The following is a 24,102-nucleotide window of genomic DNA, read 5'->3' as shown; positions in this document are numbered from 1 at the left end:
ACTGCTCTGGTCCATCGTACTGCAGCTGCAGCAGCCATCTGAGCAGCAGTTGGAACCACACTGACACAACGAACTGTTACAAATCGGTTACTTCAACGAGAGCTCCGAGCCAGACGGTCAGTAGGGTACATTCCACTGACGCCAAACCTCAGTCTTTTGCGACTTCAGTGGTGTCCAGAGAGAGCTCATTGGAGGGCAGGTGTGGTGTGCGTACTGTAAGACCTTCAGTACACACACCACCACATTATTTGACTTGTCGCTCTAACGAAGTAGGCTAGTGTCAGCAATAAGTCTCGTTGCCTTATCGTGGCGTGTTTATCTTCTGCCGTTAGGACAGACGATAGAAATGCCACCGAACTAGGTGGCGCAGTGGTTAGCACACTGGACTCGCATTCGGGAGGACGACGGTTCGATCCCGTCTCCAGCCATGCTGATTTAGGTTTTCCGTGATTTCCCTAAATCGTTTCAGGCAAATGCCAGGACGGTTCCTTTGAAAGGGCACGGCCGATTTCCTTCCCCATCCTTCCCTAACCCGAACTTGCGCTCCGTCTCTAATGACCTCGTTGTCGATGGGACGTTAAAAAACACTAACCTAACCTAGAAATGCCACTTGCACGCTTAGAGTAGCAGATTGACAGTAGCCAACTTTAAACAGAACTTGATTAATTTTCACATACATTTATTAAAATAATAACAAGTATAAAAATTACTTAACTTTGTTCTGGATGCTATTTACAATCGACAATCTGAAGTTCCTTTGGTATTGGTACGTTAATATTATTCTCACATATATCTCTGATACTTGACAAAAGTGTCTGTACATTTATCTTCATGGCTATGTACAGGAATATGGTAATCTTATTGGGCGCAGACTGAAACTTGACTATAGACTGGTACAGACAAATGTAGAACTCATACAGACTGTTGCAGACAAATGCAGACTGGTATAGACTGGTGCAGACAAATGCAGACTGACTAATCAGAGGTCTGTACACTCGTTATAATACCTCGCGCATTCATGTATCACTGAGCGAGTGTCATCTGCGAGGAGAAAAGGTTCTACGTTAGCAGCAATCTCATTGGCTGCGTTACATATTAATACGCGGATCGGCGGAAGCAGAATTTGGTCCATCTCTATGGCAGCGCCATCTCGTAGCGCAGAGATGGACGAGCGCTGCGCCTGCGCTGTTGTGCTTAGCGCGGCGCGCTCTAGAGGGAAAGTTGTGTACGCGCTGACTACGCGGAACTATGTACACAACATCAGGTCTGTGGTCTGTGGCATTTTCTGATAAAATCCGGTCCTGCCTCGGTGCCAGTGATGGCCGTGTGTTGGTTAGAAGAAAGTCAGTTGAGGGCCTGCAACCAACCTGTCAACATGCTAAAGAGACTGGAGCTATATCTGGAGTTATGGTCTGGGGCGTGATTTCGTTCGACAGCAGGAGCTGTCTCGTGCTTATCCCAAGCACCCTGACTACAAATCTGCATTACATTGCATTTAAATTTCTAATTCGGCCTAGGGTGTAAATATCTTTGTATTGGACATAAATTTCAACACGGTACATAAACCCATATCTGAGAAAAATAGGGGTGTTGACAGACGGAGGAACGGACAGGAAGTCAGATAAGAAATGGTAAAAAATATTTTTCGTGTTACATAATTATGAATTTATTGTTTTCCGACTTTTTCCTTTGGTTGTACAGTGGAACCTTCCTTTTTGGCAAATTTCATGTCTCTAGGCCAACGGGAAGTGTTCTTGTGTGAGATCTTATGGGTCTTAACTGCTAAGGTCATCAGTCCCTAAGCTTGCACACTACTTAACCTAAATTATCCTAAGGACAAACACACACACCCATGCCTGAGGGAGGACGCGAACCTCCGCCGGGACCAGCCGCACAGTCCATGACTGTAGCTCCCTAGATCGCTCGGCTAATCCCGTGTGGCAACGAGAAGTACCCTATAGATGGTTCTCGAGTGAATTTCTGAGTATCAAAATAGGTGAATAAAGGGCCGTTTCTCGGCGCTTCAGTCTGGAACTGCGCGACCGCTACGGTCGCAGGTTCGAATCCTGCCTCGGGCATGGATGTGTGTGATGTCCTTAGGTTAGTTAAGTTTAAGTAGTTCTAAGTTCTAGGGGACTGATGACCTCAGATGTGAAGTCCCATAGTGCTCAGAGCCATTTTAACCATTTGAAACACTTCATGGCATTCGCTTCAGAACTGTTACAAATTCGTCGGGCAATCGACCGCGCCGGTCGAACTGTCCACACAACTGGCACTGCTAAGAGTATCCTACGACTTCCACATTGCTGGCAACAGGCTATACACAATGCTGCTGACTACTTTGAAGGTTAGTTAAACTTTCAAACACGTATCAATTTTGTACGAGCTGCAAATTAATAGTTGTCACTATTAAAGTTCCATCCCTGGTATATTTCGATTAAAGACTACAACAAAACCGGTCCCACGAATATAATTCTGATTCGTGGAAAGATTGAACATAAATAAAATGTAGCGTAAGAGTTACCAGTGAAAGCAAAAAGTGAATTTTTCCGTCACACATATTTTTACAGTCGCCCTGAAACAAATTCGTGAACGAGATTTTCACATTTTCTATAAATAAACGAATTTTACTACACATTAGAAAACGTGACTTAATCCTCAGTCATGTTTGCAATATGGAGTGACACCTAATTACCGTAAACCTGTGCGCACAGCTAGAATCGCACGTCACTAACTAGATTATGTAACGACGGCATCAACCAAGTGTTCGTCCCAATCACGAGACTAATTGGCTAAATACGTTTAGTTTTGTTACGGAACTGAACTAGGTAAACAGATCCGGCTACAATCATACGAGATACGTGTCCGACTGGCGCTACGTACGTATTTGGTGAGCGCAGAGCGGAGTATGTTGGCATACCGAAGGTGCTAGTTTCCAATTAAGGCATGTTATCGCTGGGGTTGTTGTTGCAAACATGCATATGTTCCTCCGTGTGTTAATGGTCTGTTTATTTGCTCAGTGGCGCGTTTAACCCTAAAAATATCAATGCATTTTCCATAACAGGCATCACCCAGGATGGATATTTTATGCCAGCTCGAAAACAAATTTAAAAAATAGAAATTTCGTTAATTGTCGTTGAGTTTCATTGACAACATACTTTTTAAACAGTACTGATGGGTAAGAAGGGCCCAGAACCTGAAAATACCTTTTACCACACTCTTAGCTACCCCACCAATCAAAGGCTCTGCATCAGGAAATATTGAATACAACATTCATTGGGGAAAGTGAAATCTGCTACTGAGACATACATTTTTAGTTAAGTTTAACTGAAAAATTTAAAACATAAAGGAAATCTGGTAGAAGAATTCATTAAGACAGTAAATTTCTTTTCAAAATTTTAAAATAAGAAGTAACTGACTAGATTATAACATTTTCAAGTGGTGGGCGTAAGGTTACCACCATCTCCCACCATCCGCAACCCCACACGCCGTTGGCATTGTGAGGGTTAATAGATCCTTCGGTTTAACAAGTGCTGTATATCTCCTCCATAACGGCATACATTCATTTTTAGAAGCTTAAACTGTACAGAGTTCATGCAAATGCATACGTTTGCACAAGTGAAAACCCGTCTTCTATTCTGTTGTAGAAACTTACCACTGTTTTTCTCAGATACACGTCATTCATTAAAAAAGCATCCACAGATTAAGATTTGACGTCCCGTTGACGACAAAGTCGTTACAGACGAGGCAGAAGTTAAAACAGTGGATGGATAGGGAAACAAATCGCCTGTCCTCTTTTGAAAGGAGCTGCATCGGCATTTTACCACAGAGACATTACGACCACTGCCCACAGCAAGATCCAATGCTGCCTGTTAGCTTGGTTCAAATGGCTCTGAGCACTATGGAACTTAACATCTGAAGTTATCAGTCCTCTAGAACGTAGAACTACTTAAACCTAACTAACCTAAGGACTTCACATACATCCATGCCCGAGGGAGGATTCGAACCTGCGACCGTAGTGGTCGCGCGGTTCCAGACTGAAGCGCCTAGAACCGCTCGGCCGCACCGGTCGGCATGCCTGTTAGCGCGTTGTGTGTGAAGAAGGTACTTTCTGTCCCATTCGTCTCTGTCCACCATCTAGTGCTGATTCGCGCACCCTAGCTGATGCTCTCCAACCTTACTTATTCCGTCACCCAGTTTGTGTTTCCCTTTGATTATAATGTTCTGACCCCTTCTGTTTCTTTAACTTTGAATTCTAGAGCTACACACGCAACGAAATCTTTCTGTGTTTGCCTCTTCCATATAGCTTGGTACCCCACATAAAATGTTAGCCTCGTCTTACGTCATTTATATTGAGACTTTAGAGAACTTTGCTCTCTGTCAATTTTATATGTGCATTGTGTGCATCATAAAGAACAAATAAAAATTTATTATATTCAGGTCTGACTTAGATTTCAAGATCACTTTAACTGTCCTACAATTTTTTCATGGTTAGGCGATCCGCAAATAAGGAACATAATCTGTGATATGTCTAAGGTGTTGATCTCACTGTGACAGTGTTTTCGCTGTGTACAGTGGACAAACACAGCCAGCTGCTGATGGAAGTTAAAAAGAGAGCCCCATCGAGTTTCAGAGTATAGAACGAAACAAGCGGATCGCATGGCACGAACATGTGAGTAATATTGATGACACAACACGTTCCTCTCCCCCTCCACATCGGGTAGTTAATTCTGCAAAGCCATTGTAGCCGGTAAGGTAATAAAAACGTAACATTTGCTACCGATGCTCGCGTGGGCGTAATGGCCAGCTTGTTTTACACGTTCACGGCTCGGTGGGTGCCGGCAGGAATGCCGGCGGGCGAGTGGGCGCGAGACGGGCACCTGCGCCGCCGGGATTTAATAACCGGCGCGTGAGTCAGCTTTGCCACACCGTGCCGCAATATCGCCGCGAATATGGATGACGTAACGGCGCACCGTGTTGTACAGGCCGCGTTTCTCAATTGCTGGTATCGGCGCGGCCGCGAATAATCGCGGGAACCGCAGAAGCTGCTCACAGCACATGCCGCCCGCGTTTCCACCGTTTCCTCAGCCGCCAATTCTTCGAAACGACGTTTCGAGAATGCAGATTGTCAAATCAAACTCTTTTCAGCCGTCTAAATTTCCAGATTGTTATTTTATTGGGCTTCCAGTCCCGGCGTTATATTACCCCATCTTCAGGCCTCCAGACAGACTACAACTTCGGTTCCCTTCTAAATTAGGGCCAGCATTCAAAGACTGGTATCTGTAGATTTTTGGGACGGCGATCACTTCGAACATTACCTGCAGAAACTGGGTACACTCCATTCGAAATGTTGTGATGCTACCGTGTTTTGAGTTTCAACGGCTAGGAAGCAGCAGCGACTTAGAACTGATACTTGTGTGACCCTTGTGGCAACCTATGTTCGAAAAATAACTGGAATTATTAAGTTTGGAAGCAATCATATGTATTCATCAACATTAATAATCCACATTAGATGTTATACCCCTATGGCAGCAGCTTTTGCTTCTATTTGATATAAATTTTAGCTCTATCAGCGAAGTTTCTTTAGAGTATTCGTTATTTTTGGGAACAGAAAAACGTTCCATGGGGCCATGTCTAGGGCGTCGTTAGAGTATGGTGTCATTACAGAATTGTCTTTGGCCAAAACTTCACGAATAAGCAAGAGAGTATGATGAGATGCATTATCGCTATGAGGTTTTTCTTTTCGATTTGCTTCATGGAAACGACGTTGAACTTGTAAGTAGTTCAAAAATGGTTCAAATGGCTCTGAGCAATATGGGACTTAACATCTGAGGTCATCTGTCCTCTAGAACTTAGAACTACTTAAAACTAACTAACCTAACGACAGCACACACATCCATGCCCGAGGCAGGATTCGAACCTGCGACCGTAGCAGTCTCGCGGTTCCGGGCTGAAGTGCCTAAAACCACTCGGCCACGGCGGCCGGCTTGTAAGTAGTGATAGTACTATGTCGCTGAACTCGAAGAACACAGTGAGTATTATCTTCCCTTTCGAACGATCTTGTCGAGCTCTGCCGGCCGCTTTGGCCGAGCGGTTCTAGGCGCTTCAGTCCGCAACCGCGCTGCTGCTACGGTCGCAGGTCCGAATCGTGCCTCGGGCATGGATGTGTGTGATGTCCTTAGGTTAGTTAGGTTTAAGTAGTTCTAAGTTCTAGGGGACTGATGACCTCAGATGTTAAGTCCCATAGTGCTCAGAGCCATTTGAACCATTTGGCAGAGCTCTGTTGCGCCCTTGGCGATTTAGAATGCTTCCACTGGGACTACTAACCTTTAATTTCGATGTCGTATCCGCAAACCCATGTCTCATCACCTAATATGCCAGTTACATCACTTCTGCTCCAGTGAGTTTTTACTCGAAATTCGCTTTTGAAACAAATTTTGCTGTCAAGCGTTTTATGCCCAAAGCATCCCGAAAAAAAATCATGACATATGGTAAACTAACATCATCAGTGACGTCTCTGTTTGTGACAGGCGATTGATTCATAAAAGTTTCTCCTACTTTTCCAGGATTTCATCGGTTGATGGTGTGCTGGGGCGGTCTAGGTGTTCGTATTCTTTAACGTCTTCATGGCCTTATGTGGGTAGTTATACCACTTGCAAACTCAAGTTTTACTCACAGCAGACAAACCAAAAGTGAAATTTCACATTTCTAAATCTTCGCTAAACTTCATTCCGTTCTTGTATCACAATTTAATATAAATTCTCTGCTCCATTTTTATACAAAGGAAATAATCACCGAGACTATTGAAAGACACGTTTGAAGCTACATATACTCCAAGCAGTATTCGTCTAATACATAAGTTTTTGTTTAAGGGTGTACAGATAGCGAAAATTTGTCAGAATGAAGTCCCTCAGGACATGGATTTGTCTGTTAATCAGTGAAAAGTGAGACTGAATAAACACTGGTTTCTGTTTACATAAACGTACTTTAACTTTCAAAAATAAAGGTAGGTTGTATAAGTATTCGTCTGCAAAACTGAAAATAACACTGTATTATTGTTAGTACTTAGTGGGTCTTCCCGTACTCTTTCTAATCTCTTACATTCTCCTTGTCACTGACTTCAGTACAGATTCTGTTCTTTGCACTGTAATATTAAGCCGCCATTTACTAGACCGTTCTTTCAATCATTGCTATGCGATATCTGATGATTTCTTATATTTCGACGAGTGCACTCCACAAAATCTCTATTGGATTAATGTCTGGGGACTGCGATGGTGCCGGAACCCAGCAGGGACTGTTATACAACAGACACAGCTTTGGATCTCGAGCTGCATTTGTTGGATCATTATTTTGTGTGACAATGTAATTCCCGGAAAGGCACATGTTACTCACGCTTCTGGATGTACGTGTTTTTATGTTGTTTGTATGATTCTAGTGGTCTATAAATTCATCAACAAACCACAAATCCCCACACCACTTTCACTCATACAGTTCCAGACAAGTACTGAACCTTGTCCATGTTTAAACGAGAATGTTACATTTTTCTTTTCAAGCTCACAATTCTTTTTATCCACGCCGTTACTCTCTCTTTCGGGTTAAACAGTTCAAATCAGCTTTCGTCAGTAAATACGGCCTTCTTCCAGAAATAAAACACATACGAGTTATGTTCTCTTTCAAACGTAAATCGCTTTCTTTTGTTGATTTACTGAGGTATGGTTTTCTACCAGCTGTTCGGCCTCCATACCCAGCTTAATAAAGCGCATTTACCGAGCGAGGTGGCGCAGAGGTTGGCACACTGGAGTCTCATTCGGAAGGATGACGGTTCAAACCCGCGTCCGGCCATCCTCATTTAGGTTTTGCGTGATTCCCCTAAATCTCTTCAAGTAAACGCCGGGACGGTTCATTTGCTAGGGCACGGACGATTTCCTCCCCCATGCTTCCTTAATCCGGTGGGGCTGATGAGCTCGCTGTATGGTCCCCTCCTCCATATCAACCAACCAACAAACAAACGAAAGCACATTCCCTAAATTCTGTGGTGAAGCGGACTTTTCTGTATGCATCTTAATTGCAGTAGCAAGTTCTGGAGCGCTCAGTTTTGGATTATTTTTCTTGACTTCTATAAATAGCTGACGTTTTTCCATCGCGGGTGGAACTGCAGGACGACCGCTTCGTCGCTGACTTTTATATGTTTAGTTCTGGTTAAACATTTATGTAATAGTTTTCACTGAACCATTAGGTTTGCCAAAAGTTTCTCGGATTTCTTGAAAAGATATTCCTTTTCGAAACAACTTGATAAAGATTTACCTCAAATGTTTTTTATGCCAGTCTCTGATCACAATATCATTTCTTTAGACGATGACCGGTTTCAGTCCGTAAACTCAGATCTTTTTTACACCATGTCCTAAAGTGATAAGGCCATAATGGCATCGTCAAAACTTATAAATATAATGAGCACAGCATCGTCACGTGGATCTAAAATAAGGTGTGGAATAGGCCAACTCGTCCACATAGTGATTATTGCAACTGGCTACTGAAGTAACAGCAGCTACCAGAAACTTGTTTGCCTACATCCTCCCCAGATATCGCTACTGTGGGCTTACTTAGATGTAGTCATCATTTACGCAAAAAACATAATCTGATAAAAACACATCAGGTAAAATGCATGTGGCAGACTTATTAAAATTGACGACTATCATAGAAACCAATTGTGATACATTAAGAGATGAATGCAGTTACCCATATAAAATTATTAAAAGGAAACATATGAAGAAAATAGGCCCGACCCTTTCTTACGGTGAATTTACGGTCAGCAATTAATATACGTAATACATTGCCTGTGGCAAGCTATTCACAACTTATTCATAAGCAATTTATAGGTTGCCACAGGCATTGTATAACGTATATTAATTCCTGACCGTAAATTCACCATAAGAAAGGGTCGGGCCTATTTTCTTCATATGTTTCCTTTTAATAATTTTATATGGGTAACTGCATTCATCTCTTAATGTATCACAATTGGTTTCTATGATAGTCATCAATTTTAATAAGTCTGCCACATGCATTTTACCTAACGTGTTTTTATCAGATTATGTTCTTTGCGTAAATGATGACTTCATCTAAGCCCACAGTAGCGACATCTAGGGAGGATGTAGGCAAACAGATTTCTTGTAGCTGCTGTTACTTCAGTAACCAATCACTATGTGGACGAGTTGGCCTATTCTAGTCTTTATTTTATATCCACGTGACGATGCTGTGCTCATTATATTTATAAGTTTTGGCGATGCCATTATGGCCTTATCACTTTAGGACATGGTGTAAAAAAGATCTGAGGATGGTCATTACGGACTGAAACCGGTCATCGTCTAAAGAACTGATATTGTGATGACAGACGGGAATGAAAAACATTTGACAGTATTGGATCACTGTTTGTGTACTCGAATATGTAGCAGTTGGTGAAAAAAGATTTACCTGTCTTCTTTTGTTGTTTCGTGACAGTTTCGACCCACGTGACTAGATATAACACAACGGCCTTGAAAACATAGGGTGAGTTATCCACTATAGTGGTTGAAACGTAACTGCGTAGGGAAAAGGGGGGGGGGGGGGAGTGCGTGTCAGTGTGGTACCATACCTAGGATCTTTATTGCCAGACAAATATTCGTTTGACATCAACTGGAGCGTGATTTTAAGTAACGTGGATTTGCTCACAATAAGCAATACATGGGTGCAGATAGCGTTTCTCTTCTAAATGTAGTTATTAAGCGATGTTAATTAGCCACGGCTGCAAAATACTAACGCCAATTCTTTACAGACGAATGGAAAAACTGGTAAAAGCCGACCTCGGGGAAGATCACTCTGGATTACGTAGAAATATTGGAACACAAGGGGCAATACTAACCTTACGACTTATCTTAGAAGAAAGATTAAGGAAAGGCAAACCTACGTTTCTAGCATTTGTAGACTTAGAGAAAGCTTTTGACAATGTTAACTGGAACACTCTCTTTCAAATTCTATAGGTGGCAGGGGTAAAATACAGGGAGCGAAAGGCTATTTACAAATTGTACAGAAACCAGATGGCAGTTATAAGAGTCGAGGGGCATGAAAGGGAAGCAGTGGTTTGGAAGGGAGTGAGACAGGGTTGTAGCCTCTCCCCGATGTTATTCAATCTGTATATTGAGCAAGGAGTGAAGGAAACAAAAGAAAAATTCGGAGTAGGTATTAAAATCCATGGAGAAGACATAAAAACTTTGAGGTTCGCCGATGACATTGTAATTCTGTCAGAGGGAGCAAAGGACCTGGAAGAGCAGCTGAACGGAATGAACAGTCTCTTGAAAGGAGGATATAAGATGAACATAAACAAAAGGAAAACGAGGATAATGGAATGTAGTGGAATTAAATCAGGTGATGTTGCAGGAATTAGATTAAGAAATGAGAGGATTAAAGTAGTAAATGAGTTTTGCTATTTGGGGAGCAAAATATTTGATGATGGTCGAAGTAGAGAGGATATAAAATGTAGACTGACAGTGGCAAGGAAAGCGTTTCTGAAGAAGAGAAGTTTGTTAACATCGAGTATAGATTTAAGTGTCAGGAAGTCATTTCTGAAAGTATTAGTATGGAGTGTAGCCATTTGTGGAAGTGAAACGTGGACGAAAAATAGTTTAGACAAGAAGAGAATAGAAGCTTTCGAAATGTGGTGCTACAGAAGAATGCTGAAGATTAGATGGGTAGATCATATAACTAATGGGGAGGCACTGATTAGAATTGGAGAGAATAGAAAATTGTAGCGCATCTTGACTAGAAGAAGGGATCGGTTGCTAGGGCATATTCTGAGGCATCCAGAAATCATCAATTTAGTATTGGAGAGTAAAAATCGCACAGGGAGACCAAGAGATGAATACACTAAACAGATTCAAAAGGATGTAGATTGCAGTAGGTACTGGGGGATGAAGAAGCTTGCCCAGGTTAGAGTAGCATGGAGGGCTGCATCAAACCAGTCTCTGGACTGAAGACCACAACAACAACAACAAGCGATGCAAGGAAATAATTATTGTTCGTTCCTTAGCTACATTTTAATCATTGTGCTTGTTATATTCTATGCGTTATATTCAGACGGATACCTTTCGAAGTCACTGTACTTTTCAAACATGTTTAACAAAACAACAGGGAAAAACCGCCAGTATCGGAGCTAAACAACGTGCGAAATTACGAAATTCCATTTACTTTGTACCTGCGAAGTTAAAGCCGTCGCAGAGCTCTGGTTTCCTTACTGTCTCTGCTACCCAGCAAGCAATCGCCTCGCTTCACGGTCTGACGCTATGTAGCCGCAGCGCCCGTCCACAAACAAGACGCGCCATCTGGGAGCTTTGAGTTTTTCACGCACTGAGGCCGGAGGGGCGCCAGAGGTTTTTGCCCGGCGGTCTTGTACGAGCGACAAGTGTCGCCAAGAATAGCCCAGGGGGGCCCGCAGGCCCGCGCGCCGTGCAATATTAAAATGGCAGCCGACCTCGTTTATCATCCTCCTGGGGCGGGCAAAAGTAAACACCGCACAGAATGAAAGCTAACGGCGCCCGGAAAAACCGAGATGAGCGCTCTGCGTACCGGGACAAGGGAAAATATTGGACTTTAACGGCCAGGTAAAAATAAATACAATATCTCCCGTGCTCACGCAGACGCTGTCTTTTTTTTCCCCCGAGACATGTCGGTCGTTGCTATTCGAAGATGTTCAGCCATCACTTCGCAGGAAGAAACGAACACAAAACAGTTGATGTGCGAATAGGAAATCATGTACGTAAAATGACGTGTAAACTTCTCTGGAAGCACAACACAAATGTAGTTAAGTATGACATCTGTAAGTCCATGTAGACAAGTGTAATGTGCTGCGAATACATAGAAAGAAAGATCCTTTATCATTTAGCTACAATATAGCAGGTCAGCAGCTGGAAGCAGTTAATTCCATAAACTATCTGGGAGTACGCATTAGGAGTGATTTAAAATGGAACGACCATATAAAATTGATCATCGGTAAAGCAGATGCCAGACTGAGATTCATTGGAAGAATCCTAAGGAAACGCAATCCGAAAACAAAGGAAGTAAGTTACAGTACACTTGTTCGCCCACTACTTGAATACTGCTCACCGGTATGTGATCCGTACCAGATAGGGTTGATAGAAGAGATAGAAAAGATCCAACGGAGAGCAGCGCGCTTCGTTACAGGATCATTTAGTTATCGCGAAAGGGTTACGGAGATGACAGATAAACTCCAGTGGAAGACTCTGCAGGAGAGACGCTCAGTAGCTCGGTACGGGCTTTTGTTGAAGTTTCGAGAACATACCTTCACCGAGGAGTCACGCAGTATATTGTTCCCTCCTACGTATATCTCGCGAAGAGACCATGAGGATAAAATCAGAGAAATTAGAGCACACGCAGAGGCATACCGACAATCTTTCTTTCCAGGAACAATACGAGACTTGAATAGAAGGGAGAACCGGTAGAGGTACTGAAGGTACCTTCCGCCACACTCCGTCAGGTGGCGTGCGGAGTATGGATGTAGATGTAGATGTAGATACATAATGCGCTGACTTGGGTGTAATTACTTTTCTTTCATATAAAGTTAATACTCACGTCATCCTTTTTTTTATCCACACCAACACGCTAATCTGTATTATTTTTACATTTCACATGCTTACGGTATTGGTAGTGCGATGTTACAATTTTTTTCCTTTTTTGTTAAACTCTTGCACTAGTGATTTGTAATTTTATAATGAGGTTTTTATTCTGTTCTTATGCGTAGAGTCAATGCTTTATGTAACATTTTGCATTTTTTTAAACTGAATGAATGTAGAAGCATCAATTATCTCTCTTTTTCGCTTTGTTCTTCACAACGATATCTATAGTCCGATACTCTTTGCAATTTTTACGCTTAGCTGATAATCGGTTACAAATGTGATTTCAAACTGACACACTACCTCTTAAGCAATGACATTTATTTCATTCTGCAGTTTGTTTAGCAGTCCAGTATGGACGGTAATTATATGGATTATCATTCTGATATGATAGGCTACTAATTCTTTTGAAAATTATAATTTAAACCACCTACGTATAAGTGGGACTTAATGTATTCCTAGTAGCTTCATGTTTCGATTGATGTATAGATACCTTGATGATGGTGTGAACCGAAATAAACAGACAAATAAAGACAGTTAAATAGTTGCATAGGCCCGCATCTCGTGGTCGTGCGGTAGCGTTCTCGCTGCCCACGCCCGGGTTCCCGGGTTCGATTCCCGGCGGGGTCAGGGATTTTCTCTGCCTCGTGATGGCTGGGTGTTGTGTGCTGTCCTTAGGTTAGTTAGGTTTAAGTAGTTCTAAGTTCTAGGGGACTGATGACTATAGATGTTAAGTCCCATAGTGCTCAGAGCCATTTGCACCATTTTAGTTGCATGGCTAGCCACCATATGTGCCATTTGCTAACTGTCAGAGCGAATCGCTCTGACAGCGATTAGCACATGTGGAGGCCACCTTATCTACTATCACAGGTATTGATTATATGGCGAATTTTACATTTGTACGACTGTGTAGCAAGACTTACAGTTAGGTCTGATTTGTTAATGGACAAACAGTTCTAAACCGGTCATCAAAAATAAATGTCCATCCTGTGCAGCTTAAGACAGTTTTATTAAGTTATTAGGTCACAGTTTAATCACCCACTTAGTTTTAGAACAGTGCAGACTCGGCTACAGAATGACAGATTCATTCAGGGCGAGTCATGTTGACACATCACCATGTCAAAATTACGTGTGGTAATTTGAGGAGTGCGATGGTGAAGTGTAATTGGTAACCAGTGTCTAAAGTTCGCAGAATCTAGAAAGTCGAAGAACACCACCTCTGAACTCATGTGCCTCTTACTTGCAATGTATAGGAATTGCGCGACCTGTGGTATGCATATACAGGGTTGTCAGAAACAGCTTGGAAAGATTTTAAAGGTGCTGTGAGGTAGGTTATACTGAAAACTAATTATTAAGGAAAATATTCGATACGTTGCGCCGTTCCCGAATTAATCAGCATTGAAGTTAGCCCATCGGGCCACTGAGCGCGCAAATTCAAGCGGCTCGCCAGATACAGTAGCAGTTATTTTCATAACGCAGATGGTAGCTAACGGAACTACGCTGAGCCTCTGGCACGGTATCGATCATTGCTACCGTCTCATGTCCGCTTTTCATATCACTCTTTCCTTCGGTTTTAGGAAACCAAACGAAAAACACGTTCGGGGACACCGTCTCTGGCGGGCAGCTTGAATTACGAGTCCAGCATTTTATCGATCGATCATTTCGTTCGTCACCAGAAAGAATTATTTGTTCAGTAAAACCGATGTCACTGTTTGGCGTGCTTTGTTAATGCGATATTTTAAAACAGCTTGCGACACCTCTATTTTCAGTCTTAGAAGTTGTTGGATTATGGTCCCTTGCTTTTTAGAGAGAAGTTTTGTATTGTTCTTGTCTTTTATTGTTACCAGTATTTATCTATTACTTCCTGTTTGGGAGTTTTGTGTCATTAAATACAGCCTTTTAGTGACAGAATTTCACTTAATAACAACTTTAAAGCACGGGAATTGTGTTGTTGTTGTAGGGCACCTATTCTTGTTTGTTGTTGTGTTGCGTCCTGCTGAAACCGAAGTTAGCGGTGCTGACAAGTGTCTGTGCTGCAGTGCAGTGTACCATGCGTTGAAACAATATTTAAATGCCGAGAGTGAGTAGCAGATGGACGATGGTTTAATCGACGCATCCCATCTAAACATGAGATTAACTCTGTTATCACTCCTCGGCGTGACCATTTCTTTAGTTAACTGTTGGGAATGTCACAAGATTATCAAGAAAGCGAATCTAGCCCCGTTGTTAATGAAAAGTTCGTAAACCAGGAGAACGTAGTTAATGCATCTGATTCTCGTCGGTAAATCAAACCTTGGCTACATCATCGCCACCTGGATTTTTTCACTCACTTAGCAAGGTCTTCTGCTGTTTACTTTTCTCAAAGGTGTGGAGGGAACTTGGTGTCCAATATAGCCTAGCGGCCGACCTCAGGGTAAATTGATTTCTGAGGCAGCCTTTTTCTAGGCATCCAAGCTCTTTTCCTGCCTGCGGCTATACGCCGCCGTTTTTATATTTTCTCGTTCCTATAACGTGCTTATACTCCGATATGGAGAGACGTAGCTCACCGCTCCTCCTGAACACATAAGGAGCCCTCCTTCCCTTCCCTCCGCCTCCACCGCCGTCCCCCCGGACTACCACCATGAGTTAATTCCTGAGGGCGCCCTCTGATGGAAGACAAACATTTGCCGAGAGTCTGACCTACCCCGACGGCTTCAGCAGCAAGGGAAGGGAGTCAGACCGTATCGTCTGCTGTCACAGATACAGCGAAGGTCGACGTGAGAACCAAATGGCACAGATACCTGAGGAAACTGACGTTATGTGTTACTATGAAGGGGCAAATAGGTGTACTGACAAAGAAAGTGTCAAGTCCAATAGATCCACACAATGATCCCAATTGTAGAACCTCGAAAAAGTATACACTATGTCGTCAGAAGTGTGCGGGCCCTTGTTAGCGGACATTAATATGGGTTGTGCCCACCCTTCTCCTTTATGACGGTTTAAACTTTTAGGGATACTTTCAGTGAGGTGCCTAATTGTCATTGGAGGAATGGCAACCCATTTTTAAGAGCCGAAATCAAACAAGGTCGTTCATGGAGGACGTTGCTGTCTGGAGCGAAGCCGACGTTCTAACTCATCCCAAAGGTGTTCCACTGGACTCAATTCGAGACTCTCGACAGACAAGTCTACTTTAGCAATAACAAATAATAACTCATAGATACTGCCTTATGACACGGCGCATTGTCATGCTGATACAAATAAGCATTTTCTCCGTACCGTTCCTTTACTATATGCACTACACGATGCTATAAAACCTGTTTACATCCTCCCGCACTTAGCGTTTTCCTGAGGAAAATAAAGGGTCCACGTCCTAACCATGAAAAATACCCCCATACCCTAATACCACCTCCTCTGTACTCCGCTGCTGGCATTACACATGATGGCAAGTTGAATTCAACATGTGTTAGGTAATAGAACTGGTGCTCATATGAACATTTCTCGACCACGTCTTTAATCTGTTGAGTAACTCTGTAACCATTGGCAGTTCACATTGACGTAGCTGCGTATATAATTTCATTTCGAATTCTACACATATGTGTCAAAGTACTATCGTGTACGATTAATGATTCATTTGTACCTTTATCCACTTCAAAACTATTTGTGTCGCCTTGTCGATGACTGGAATCATCTTAATGCATCTCAGTAAAAACAGGATTGTATTGTGAGGTTTAATTTCACTCCATAGATTGACGAAACAGGTACTCATTATATCTACACTGAGACGCCAAAGAAACTGGTATAGCCGGCCGTAGTGGCCGAGCAGTTCTAGGCGCTTCAGTCCGGAACCGCGCGACCGCTACGGTCGCAGTTTCGAATCCTGCCTCGGGCATGGATGTGTGTGGTGTCCTTAGGTTAGTTAGGTTGAAGTAGTTCTAAGTTCTAGGGGACTGATGACCTCAGATGTTAAGTCCCATAGTGCTCAGAGCCATTTGAACCATGTTTGGAACTGGTATAGGCATGCGTGTTCAAATATACAGATATGTAAACAGGTAAAATACGGCGCAGCGGTCGGCAACACCTATATAAGACACCAAGTGTCTGGCGCAGTCGTCGTGAGTTCGAAAGTGGTGTAACAGTCAGCGCAGGAACGATGGGACACACAGCATCTACGAGGTAGCGTTGAAGTGGCGATTTCCCCGTACGACCATTTCACGAGTGTGCCGTGAATAACAGGAATCCGGTAAAACATCAAATCTCCGACATCGCTGAGGTCGGAAAAAGATCCTGCAAGAACCGGACCAACTTCGACTGAAGAGCGTCGTTCAAATTGACAGAACTGCAACCCTTCCGCAAATTGCTGCAGACTTCAATGCTGGGTCATTAACAAGTGTCAGCGTGTGAACCATTCAACGAACCATCAAAGATATGGGATTTCGGAGCCGAAGGCTCTTGTACCCTTGATGACTGCACGACACAAAGCTTGACGCCTCGCCCGAACCCGTCAACACCGACACTGGATTGTTGATGACTGGAAGCATGTTGCCTGGTCTGACGAACTCGTTTCAAATTATATCGACCGGATGGACGAGTAGGAGTATGGAGACAACCTCATAAACCCATGGACCCTGCAAGTCAGCAGCGCACTATTCATGCTGGTGGAGGCTCTGTAATGGTGTGGGGCGTGTGCAGTTAGAGTGATATGGGACCCTTGAAACGTCTAGATACGACTCTTACAGATGACATATACGTAATCATCCTGTCTGATCACCTGCACCCATTCATCTCCTTTATGTATTCCTTCGAAGATGGGCAATTCCGGCATGACAATGCGACACCCAACATGTCCATAAATGTTACGGAGTGGTTCCAGGACACGCTTCTGAGATCAGACGCTCCCGCTGGCCACCACACTCCGCAGACATGAACATTATTGAGCATATCGGTGATGCCTTGCAACGTGCTGCCCAAAAGAGATTTCGACCCCCTCGTACTCTTGCGGATTTATGGACAACCCTGCAGGATCATAGTGTCAATACCCCCCCAGCACTACTTTGGACATTAGTCGAGTCCTTCAGCATACTTGCGGGGACCCTACACGATATTATGCAGGTATACCAATTTTTTTGGCTCTTCAGTGTATATGACCTATGGTAATCATATTTTATGTTTAATTCAGCGATATCCGTTTATATTCGTGTGCATTAGCTTCCGCTGCTTGACTTCGTTTTAACATTTCACGTGTTATAGAGAGTAGTCCGTGCACTGTATAGTTCACAGGATTTAAAGCTTGTCATTATCAAAGGGTATGCTAAATGCCCAAACGTGTCTTAGTAGTGGAAATTGGAGACACTAAAGGTGTAATATGCCAAAATATAAGGAAAGTAAAAACCATAACTCATTCACATTTAGATAATTCTATTCGAATGATAGCAAATTATTATACATAGAAATGAAGAATTCCATAAAGATGTAATTGTCATGATTCATTCCCAAGGAGTCACTTAATGTGTAGAGCATAACCTCACTTATTTCTGAGCAGTAATAGAGAATGCAGTATTGACTTCACTTATGCAACTACAAATAAAATTCCGTGTATTTGACTCCAAGAAAATCGACCAATGCTAATAAGACATTCTTTTTTGCAGTAGTTACTTTGTGAACCAATGGAAGACGAAAACTATTTCTTAGGTTGTAGCCCGTACCCCTATTTCAACACAACAAACTTAACTCCATCATGTAATGAGGTTTTAGTCAGAAGTTTGCATTTCTTCTCTTAGGTGAAATAAATTGCCTAAGTTTCTGTTATCTGTAATTTTCTGGTACTTAGAAATCAATTATCTACGAAAGCCAGGTATAAGAAATCACTTTCGTCAATTTTCGTTACCATGAAAAGGTTGCTTCACCTTTAGCAGCGACAAAAGTTGTTTTTCCTCTCCTCAATAATACCAAAAACACTATCGGAAGGCATGTAGCTCTGACCAGAAACTAACAGTTATGTTATGAACACAGTATTCTTGTTTATGTTTCTACTCTTGTCTTTCTTCTCCGTGATAAAACACTCAGCAGAAAAGATTCACTTCGAGAAAGCCTAAAGTGAAATTAAATGTAATACTGTTTCTTGCCTGCAGGAAAGTGAGCGCGGAAGAGGTCATAATGTGTATGGCACAGCGGTAATGTCGCGGAGAAAGGAACTTAAATACTGCTACATTCAATGCAGGCATTGTGAAGTCCAAAAAGACTTTCTGGTACTTTCAACTTGCTATCCATGGTACATTCAGAGATTTACAGGAGAAAAACGAAAATATGCGATTTTGACAATGTCAGCCTTTCTCATTTCCAACCTTCAGTTGTATTACAGAATGTGCTGTAGGAAAGAGACCAAAAAATCGAAAACCCTGCAGGCGAAAGAGATGAGTTCGATTCCCTTGTTCGGTACTGAGAGGTCTCACTTGTTCGTTTCATGCTGTACACGCCCGAATCATATGCACCAAGTGATACGGTGGCAGTGACTGGAGTCGGGCGTACACTCATGCACTTTCGTGTGCATGCATGTGTTTCGTATGTTTTCTTCATCTACATCTACATGGATACTCTGCAAATCACATTTAAGTACCTGGCAGAGGGTTCATCCAACCACCTTCACAATTCTCTATTATTCCAGTCTCGTATAGCGTGCGGAAAGAATGAACATCTATAACTTTCCGTAAGAGCTCTGATTTCCCTTTTTTTTTTAATCGTGATGATCGTTCCGCCCTTTGTAGGTCGGTGGCAACAAAGTATTTTCGCATCGGAGGAGAAAGTTGGTGATTGGAATTTCGTCAGAAGATTCCGTCACAACGAAATACGCCTTTCTTTCAATGTTTTCCAGCCCAAATCCTGTATCATTTCTGTGACACTCTCTCCCATATTTCGCGATAATACAAAACGTGCTGCCTTTCTTTGAACTTTTTCGATGTACTCCATTAGTCCTACCTGGTAAGGATCCCACATTGGGCAGCATTATTCTAAGAGAGGACGGACAAGCGTAGTGTAGGCAGTCTCCTTACTAGATCTGTTACATTTTCTAAGTGTCCTGGCAATAAAACGCAGCCTTTGGTTAGCCTTCCCCGCATTTTCTATGTGTTCTTTCCAATTTAAGTTGTTCGTAATTGTAATACCTAGGTATTTAGTTGAATTTGCGGCTTTTAGATTAGACTGATTTATCGTGTAACCGAAGTTTAGCGAGTTCCTTTTCGCACTCATGTGGATGACCTTAGACTTTTCGTTATTTAGGGTCTATTGCCACTTTCCGCACCATTCAGATATTTTTTCTAAATCGTTTCGCAGTTTGTTTGGAACTTCTGATGACTTTAATAGTCGATAAACGACAGCGTCATCTGCAAGCAACCGAAGACGGCCGCTCAGATTGTCTCCCAAATCGTTTATATAGGTAAGGAACAGCAAAGGGCCTATAATACTACCTTGGGGAAAGCCTAAAATCACTTCTGTTATTCGAAACTTTACGCACTTACTACGAACTGTGGCCTCTCTGACAGGAAATCGCAAGTCCAGTCACATAACTGAGACGATATTCCTTAAGCACGCAATTTTACCACGAGCCGCTTGTGTGGTACAGTTCCAAAGGCCTTCCGCAAATACAGGAATACGGAATCGATCTGCAATTCCTTGTCAGTCTGGAACCGCGCGACCGCTGCGGTCGCAGGTTCGAATCCGGCCTCGGGCATGGATGTGTGTGATGTCCTTAGGTTAGTTAGGTTTAAGTAGTTCTAAGTTCTAGGAGATGATGACCTCCGATGTTAAGTCCCATAGTGCTCAGAGCCATTTGAACCATTTGAAAGCCCTTGTCAACAGAACTCCGCACTTCGTGTGAATAAAGAGCTAGTTGTGTTTCACAAGAACGATGTTTTCTAAGTCCATGTTGAGTGTGTGTCAATAGACCGTTTCCTTCGAGGTAATTCATAATGTTCGGACACAATATATGTTCTAAAATCCTGCTGGATATCGACGTTAACGATATGGGCCTGTAATTTAGAGGATTACTCCTACTACCTTTCTTGAATATTGGTGTGACCTGTGCAACTTTCCAGTCTTTGGGTACGGATCTTTCGTCGAGCGAACGGTTGCATATGTTTGTTAAGTATGGAGCTAATGCTTCAACATACTCCGAAAGGAACCTAATTGGTACAGTCTGGACCAGAAGACTTGCTTTTATTGAGTGATTTGAGTTGCTTCACTATCTATGTCCGAATCCCGCTCCAGCTGACCGGGTCTGGGTGCTGATGAGTCCTCCCCATTTGGCTCGGTCCTCCCACCACTTTTCTTCCTCCACTTGCTGCCAGGTCACACCTCTCCTTTCTACAGGTATTCTCACTCCCATTTTGCCCTCTAGGTCTTTTCCCATCCATCTTTAGTTCTTCCATAACTTTTGGGAGTCTCTGCCAATGCATGCTCTTAACATGCCCATACCATCTCAATCTCTTTCTTTCAATTTCTTCTCTCATACTTTCTTGTTTGCGGTCCTTTCTAATCTCTACATTCCTTACTCTGTCCATTCTTGTTTTTCCCTTAACTACTCTGAGAAATTTCATTTCCTCTGCTTGCAGTCTGCTCCAGTCCCTTTCTGTCATTGTCCATGTTTCTGCACCATAGGTGACAATAGGGATGTAATAATTCTTATACATAAGGAGTTTTGCTCTTTCTGAAACTTCTTTATTCCAAATCAGGTGTTTTATTGTTTGGTAGAAATTGCCTCCCTTCTGTAACCTCCTATTAATTTCGTTAGTTACTCTTCCATACCTAGATATTTCACTCCCTAAATAAGTGAAACTTTCTACCACTTTGAGGGGTTCTCCATTCAAGGTAATATTTCCGTTGATTCCTTTCTCTCTTCCAAATACCATTACTTCACTCTTACCTTTATTTATTTTTAATCCATACCTTTTCATTATTTCCTTCCACGCATTAAGCTGTAACTGTACATCTACCTCTTTATCACCCCATATTACCATATCATCTGCAAAAATCATCTTTTTGCCTTTTTCTTTTACTATATCTTTAACTGTCCTACTCATTCCCTCCATCACAACATTAAAAAGTGCAGGAGATAGAATACTTCCTTGCTTAAGTCCTTGTCTTATTTCAAAATATTCAGAGTTCCCCAATTGTGTTCTAATTCTACAATTGTGTCCTCTGTACATTGTCTTTACAACATTAATGTATCCATCTTCTATATCTATCTTCTTCATTTCTTCCCAGAGTCTTTCCCTGTCAGCTGAGTCATATGCCTTTTCTATGTCTATAAAAACCATTATCACCCTTTTGTTGTACTCCCAACTTTTTTCCATCAATTGACGGATAGAAAATATCAGGTCGATCGTGCTTCTTCCTTTCCTACGCCCATGCTGTTCATCACTCAGCTCCTTTTCTATCTTTTCACTTATTCGATTTAGTAAAATTCTTTCAAAAATCTTGGCTGTATGCTTCACTACTTGGAGGATATTTACTTATATGTTACTCATGTGTCAGTTTGTGTGTGTGTGTGTGTGTGTGTGTGTGTGTGTGTGTGTGTGTGTGTGTGTTCAAGGTTTTAGGGAGCTCAGTGGTGAGGTCATTAGCGCCCTGTGAATCTAGTCCCCTCTTGGGAGACCTCCAGGAAGTTCACAGTAGAGACACTGTAACGCGCCAGTGCCCGTGCATATTCTAGAGCGTGGCGCTGCTGCAGCAGACGGTACATTTCAGACTCTCTGGGGGAGCATTCCAGAGAGATTAGCTGCGCCAGAGGGCCGTGACCTGTAGTTCGGCTGCGCCTTGCGGCCCTCCGCGGCCGGTGATAACATCGCAGAGCGGCAGCCCGCCATACAGAGGCACTGCCCCGTGAGGCGGTGACAGGCACCTCTCGTGTGAGGATACAGCCGTCTCGGTTGGCAGCGAGCGCCTGCTGCTACCTGGTGGCACACGCTGCAACAAGCAGCTCCGTTCTGCGAATCCGCCGTACGACAATTACGAGTCAGATCATCACAAGGGATGTAGCCAAGTAGTCTGACAATGGGACCTTGCGTAATAGTCTTGCACTATTTAAGCTACTCATTAGCACCTACCTACTACCACTAAGTTTTTTTTCTTTTATTTCAATTTAATATTTCTTGACTAAAATAAATACTATTTTTCACTCCGTCTACAGCCTACAAGTCGCCCATCGGGACCCTCCGACCGCCGTGTCATCCTCAGATCAGGATGCGGATAGGGGGGCCGTGTGGTCAGCACACCGCTCTCCCGGTCGTTACGATGGTTTTCTCTGGCCGGAGCCGCTACTGTTCGGTCGAGTAGCTCCTCAATTGGCATCACGAGGCTGGGTGCACCCCGAAAAACGGCAACAGCGCATGGCGGCCCGGATGGTCACCCATCCAAGTGCCGGCCGCACCCGACAGCGCTTAACTTCGGTGATCTGATGGGAACCGGTCTATCCACTGCGGCGAGGCCGTTGCCCAAATATTATTTAAGAAATCTTTAATCATGATTTTAATTAAAATAACATCTTTTATTTTTAATTACTGGTTGTACTACCACAGATATGAATTTGATAGAGGTATGGGAAATATTTATTTTTAAATAAAAAAAATATGTAGCTTGTTCAATTTGTAGAAACCGAAAAGTAGTATATTTTATATATAATATTTCTCATTTTTGCACCAAATGTAATTTTATTTAGAATAATAACATTTCCATGCCATTAGTAATTAAAAGTACGCTGAATCGCCAAAGAAACTGGTATAGTCATGCGTATTCAAATACAGAGGTACGTCAACAGTCAGAACACGGCGCTGCCGTCGGTAACGCCTATATAACACAAAACTCTTGCGCAGTTGTTAGATCAGTTACTGCTGCTACAACGGCAGGCTATCAAGATTTATGTGAGTTCGGACGTGGTGTTATAGACGGCGGACAGCCGATGGGTCACAGCATCTCCGAGATAGTGATGAAGTGAGGATTTTCCCGTATGACCATTTCACGAGTGTACCGTGAATATCAGCAATCCCGCAAAACATCAAATCTCCGACATCACTGCGACCGGAAGATGATCCTGCAAGAACGGGACCAACTTCGACTGAAGAGAATAGTTCAACATGACGGATGTGAAAACTGCTGCAGATTGCAGTGCTGGACCATTAACAAGTGTCAGCGTGCGAACCATTCAACGAAACATCAATGATGTAGGCATTCGGAGCAGAATGCCCGCACGTATACCCTTGATGACTGCACAACACGAAGCTTTACGCCTCGCCTGGGTCCGTCAACACCGACAATCAACTGTTGATGACTGTAAACATGTTGACTGGTGGGACGAGTCTCGCTTCAGATAGTATTGAACGGATGGACGTGTACGGTTATGGAGATAACCACATGAATCCATAGTTACTGAATGTCAGCAGGGGACTATTCAAGCTAGTGGATGCTCTGTAATGGT

The 24,102-nt window shown here is 42.8% G+C and overlaps 1 protein-coding gene and 1 pseudogene across 2 annotated transcripts in view; both read right to left on the bottom strand.

Annotated features, from left to right (window-relative positions):
• Positions 1–24,102, bottom strand: part of LOC124795224 (atrial natriuretic peptide receptor 1-like) — a 1,189,640-nt gene that overhangs the window by 1,015,741 nt on the left and 149,797 nt on the right. The gene's annotated exons all lie outside the window — the stretch shown is intronic.
• On the bottom strand, positions 23,006–23,123 carry LOC124796527 (annotated as a pseudogene).

Source organism: Schistocerca piceifrons, chromosome 4, assembly GCF_021461385.2.
Source record: "Schistocerca piceifrons isolate TAMUIC-IGC-003096 chromosome 4, iqSchPice1.1, whole genome shotgun sequence".
NCBI classification, from domain to species: domain Eukaryota; kingdom Metazoa; phylum Arthropoda; class Insecta; order Orthoptera; family Acrididae; genus Schistocerca; species Schistocerca piceifrons.
The sequence above is the reverse complement of the archived record's forward strand: the minus strand, read 5'-3'. Positions and strand labels throughout refer to the sequence as shown.